Below are 4,676 nucleotides of genomic sequence, written 5' to 3'. Positions count from 1 at the left end.
TTGTGCGACCAGTCCGGAAAGACTACAGAAGGACTCCAGGATAACCAGGTTTTTCTCCATTCCATCCTACGACTCACTCACCAGGATCAGATCATCCGCATATGCCAGTGTTGCCAATCTGTTCCCATTGATTGTATATCCTTGGCCCATTGATTCAAGGGCATTGATCAACGGATCCATTGCCAAATTGAACAGTAGCGGTGACATCGGATCCCCTTGCTTCACGCCGATCTTCATCTCAATTGGCAGAGACTTATTCCCTTCCAGTTCAATCGAAGTGGTGCATTTCTGATAAGAGCTCTTGATGATCCTGATGACGTGTTCATCCACCTTCTTCTGCCGTAGCACCCACATAATATGTTTATGCGAGACCGAGTCGAATGCTTCTCTATATCCACGAATACTACTGCCAGTTGGTTATGATGTTTTTTCGCATGCTCGATGATCGCATGCTTGATGCCTGTAGCACCTTCAGGTTTTCAGAACAGCCTGGTTGAGAGGACAGGCCTTTGTCAGCCTTCCTGTGACAATCCGTGAGAACAGCCTCAGGACCATTGAACCGATTGCAATCGGTCTCCAACTGCCAAAAGTCATAGTTACTTCCGTAGTTTACCCACGCTTCATTGAATTTCTTCACTTTGACATTCAGAGCACTGGGCAGAAATCACATCGCGTCAACACCCACCACGGGCCTTCGCGATGCTTTGTTTTAATTAAACAGTCGGATTCCCCTGGTCCACACCAGTTCTAAGTCAGCTGCTAGGCGCCGGCCGAGGCAACACGCCGGCTCTTGACGGCGCGCATCCAAAGTCGCGAGAATTAGAGAGAGAGAGACAATGAGAGAGAGAGAATGAGAGAGAGAGAATGATTGAGAGAGAATGAGAGAGCAAGAGAATGAGAGAGAGAGAATGAGAGAGAGAATGAGAGAGAGTAAGAGAGAGAGAGAATGAGAGAGAGAGAGCCTCTCCCTTTTTCAGGGTTGTATTTTTTCCCGCTCTTTTTTTTTTTTTTGTTCCAAATAAGGCAGGCAGGCAGGCAGGCAGGCCAGTGTACCCAGAAGGCCTTGCGCTCGTGGGAGGAGGAGGATGAGCGCAGCGGTAAAGCAGAAACGCAGCTGTTTAGTGGTGCAAGGAGCCCTCGCTTTCAAGGCGGCAGCAGCAGCAGCGGCAGCAGCAAAGCGCCCCTTTGCCGGGACCGAACGGCACTTGTGTTTTGGGAAGAGTTCCCTGTTTTGTTTTGTTTTGTTTGGCCTTGCCGCCGGGTAGAGGAGAAGGCCTTTGGGCCGGTCGGAAGGGCTGAGCTCCTAGTAAAGCCACACTCTGGCTTCTCTTCAGTTCGAATAAATCTTTCGCCTTTTACTAAAGATTTCCGTGGAGAGGAGGATTTATGAGTTCAATGCAATTTTTGGCTAGCCATGCCCCTTGGGGTGGGGCTCGACATGGGTTTTAAAGCAGAACGAGCACAGCGGCACAGGAGGCGTCACAGCCACGATTCTTCCTGCGTGGTCTCGGTGCCAAGCAGCGCCCCCTACTCCGCCAGGGAAGGACACCGTTCACCTGGGGAGGGGGTCCCTCTTGCGAGGCGACCATCTCCTCAGGGACTAAAGTAATAGTTCCTTCAACTGCCCAGATTTGCTGCTTACGTTGTCTCTTTTCCGCAGAGAGAGACAACCCAGACGTCCAGAGGCTTCTCCCACCCCAATCGGAGTAGCCAGCTGAAGGATGGCGTTCCGGCCAACCCAGGAGACCAGGAGGCACAATGCGGTGCGCTTCACAAGAAACCAGCAAGAGAAAACGGAACCAGGACTGACGAGACTGGAGTTCAGCCGGACCATTCTTCAGAGGGGTATGGGTTTTCCCCCTTCTGACTTGAATTGTTTGGTGAAATTGCCAGGGCTTAAGGAAGTGTTTGAGGTCAGTTTTAGGAACCCCCAAAAATTACAAGAAATGTGGTTCTTTTGGGGGGAGAATAAATATCTCGCTCTATACAAAGAATTTTGTGTGGATGCACTGACAGACAGAGAAATGAAAGTTGTTACTGTCCAATTTTTCAATGAGGCTGTTAGCGACTATGACATTACAACATGGCTTAACCGCTATGGGAGGGTGTCATCAGAAGGGAGGAAAATTACTGACGAAGATGGGGTTTGGACAGGAGCCAGAAAGTGGCTGGTACGCCTCAATATTGATCCATCGGGCATTGGAGGCGTCCGCCACATTCCAAACTCCATAGTGTTAGGGCCCAACAGAGGGCTGGTATTCTATAATGGGATGCCAAAACTCTGCAGGAAATGTGGGGAATTAGGACACCTGGTGGCCGCATGTACTGTAGTCAAGTGCAGGAACTGCGGCGCCCCCCACGAGACCAGCCACTGCAGAGAAGAGAGGCAGTGCAATTTGTGTGGAAAGAAGGGGCACCTGTTTAAGGACTGCCCCTCTTCCTATGCCAACATGGCCAGAGCCAGCAAGGCAGATACCAACAAGCCTAGGCCTGAGCAGGAAGAGGGAGCAAGTAACAAAGATCAGTCCACATCACCACCAACAGCATCCAAAACCCAGACTCCAGCACCACCATCATCACCAGCACCCCCCTCACCCCCCCGCCCCCGAGACATGTCCTGTTTTACGAGGACCCCTTCCCCCAGCCCAGAGAGAGAGTACAACAGCTACTCCACTAGCTCCTCCAGTAGCTCCTCTGATACAGAACACGAGGCAGGGAGGGAGCCCGGACCCAGCAGCGGCCCCCCCCCTGAGTAGGGCCCTCTCAGCGCCAGCACTCCCCCTCGGCTCTCGTTATGACGCCATAAGGACTGAGTCCGTGGGGGAGGAAAGCGAAAGCGACAGTGAAAGTGAGAGTGAGAAGGAGGGGAAGGGAGTGAAGAACCAGCCGAGGGTGGGGAAAAGAAAGGGTAGAGACGAGGGGGGGAAAAGAAAGAAGATAAAGACCAAAGACAGCAAGTTGCAGGTGGCCCCCATAGATCCAAAACCAGCTAATGTCCACACAAAGTCCCCAGTCTTGCCCTCGCAGGCAGAGACGGAGGCGAGTGGGATGGCTACACTGCCGCCTAGTGGGCAGGTAGCAGCCAGCCAGGGCATCCCCAGCCAGCCTTCCCAGTCATTAACACAAACCCTAGCACACCTCGCAGAAGAGGTGTCCACTAATGCACCGAGGGAGAGGTCAGTGTCAGCACCTTCCCTGATCAGTAGTACCTTGGTAGCAATGACCCTCTTCAAGCGAAGGGCCTCCCTTCAAAGCATCCTTGACCCCTTCCCTTGTATGGGCAAAACCAGGGGCCCCCTAGAGGTCCTCCTAGATACAGCACTGGAGGACATGGGAATACCCCTGGACGCGGTAAGCCAGAAGTCGGCTAACAGCTCCAATTCAACAGACGGTAACAGCCAAAGAAGGCTGTCTGTCATAACCCCCCCGAGGACAAAGCTGATCCACACGTTCCGAGGGGCCCTGAGCAAGTTCCACCAGACTTACCTTGTGGGGAGTTGAATAGCCCAAACAACTCCACGTACTGTGCATATAAAGACGGTGCCTTCTTGGACGAGGCAGCAGTGAGTACCTTCTCAGGGGTGATGGGAGTTGCAAATGAGCCCAAGCCCCCTCGAAGCAAGCGTAGAGCTAAGAGTAGGAAGAGTGTCCCGACCTCCCAATCATAGTTGCTATGGGGTGGACGCAGCGACTCCTTTTCTTGTTACCCTGATGACCCTGATATGTGTGTCTGTTAATGTCAGGAGCATCAGGGAGACACAAAAAAGATTTGATGTACTAAACTATCTAGCTAACTTGAAAGCAGATATCATCTTTCTGCAGTGTGGTATTTCGTCGAGCCCCGATTATAGGGACCTGAAGGAGAGTGGGACCCTGGGGGACTCCTTCTGGTCGGGCTCCAACATAGCCAGAGCCGACGGAGTAGGTATCCTGTTTAAAAACCCATTTATTACCTCCCGCAGCAGCAGGGAGGTAGAACCTGGTAGAATTCTGAGAGCGGATGTGACATACAACAACAGTCCCCTCAGACTGGTCAATGTCTACGCACCCACTAACCAAAACGAAAGAGTTCAATTTTTTCCACAGCTGAGTCCACTCCTGCTGGGGAACCTACCCGTCATCGTGTCGGGTGACTTCAATTGTGCTCTAAGGGACGTAGACCGGAGCAGGCCACGCAATGACCGCTGTAGTAGAGTTTTGTCCTCCGTAATATCTGATTTCTCCCTGTGTGATGCAGGTAAGGACCTGGTGCCTCCCTTTACCTGGGTGAGCTCATCTGGGACCTCCTTCTCCCATATAGATCTCGTCCTGCATACCAGCTCCCTTGCGAAGACGGCAGTAGACACCCAGGCCGTCTTCTTCTCTGATCATAGGCTCCTGCAGGTAACATTGCAGGTCCCTCAGACCTCCCAGATGGGGTCAGGGGTCAGGAAATTAAACACCTCCTTACTCGACGACCCCTCCATAGCTGCAGCCTATAAGAGCAGGCTTGTTGAGTGGACCACTTTGCGTGACCTATTCAACTCCCCTATAGAGTGGTGGGAGATGGTCAAAATGAGAACTAAGGGTTATTTCATAGCAGCAGGCAAGAGGAAAGCAAAAGAAAGGAGGGCCAAATATAAACACCTGAATGCTGCCCTCCAGAGTCTGAGCCTGCTACAGCTTTGGGGGTTCCC

At 52.2% G+C, this 4,676-nt stretch overlaps 1 non-coding gene across 1 annotated transcript; it reads left to right on the top strand.

Annotated features, from left to right (window-relative positions):
• The first annotated feature begins 1,314 nt into the window (after window positions 1-1,314).
• On the top strand, window positions 1,315-1,430 carry LOC117405000 (U5 spliceosomal RNA). Its single transcript, XR_004544807.3, has one exon. It is a non-coding gene; the product is annotated as a U5 spliceosomal RNA (small nuclear RNA).
• Window positions 1,431-4,676: the final 3,246 nt, after the last annotated feature.

Source organism: Acipenser ruthenus, chromosome 42, assembly GCF_902713425.1.
Source record: "Acipenser ruthenus chromosome 42, fAciRut3.2 maternal haplotype, whole genome shotgun sequence".
NCBI lineage: Eukaryota > Metazoa > Chordata > Actinopteri > Acipenseriformes > Acipenseridae > Acipenser > Acipenser ruthenus.
Note: the sequence above shows the minus strand (reverse complement) of the source record. Positions and strands in the feature narration are given on the sequence as shown.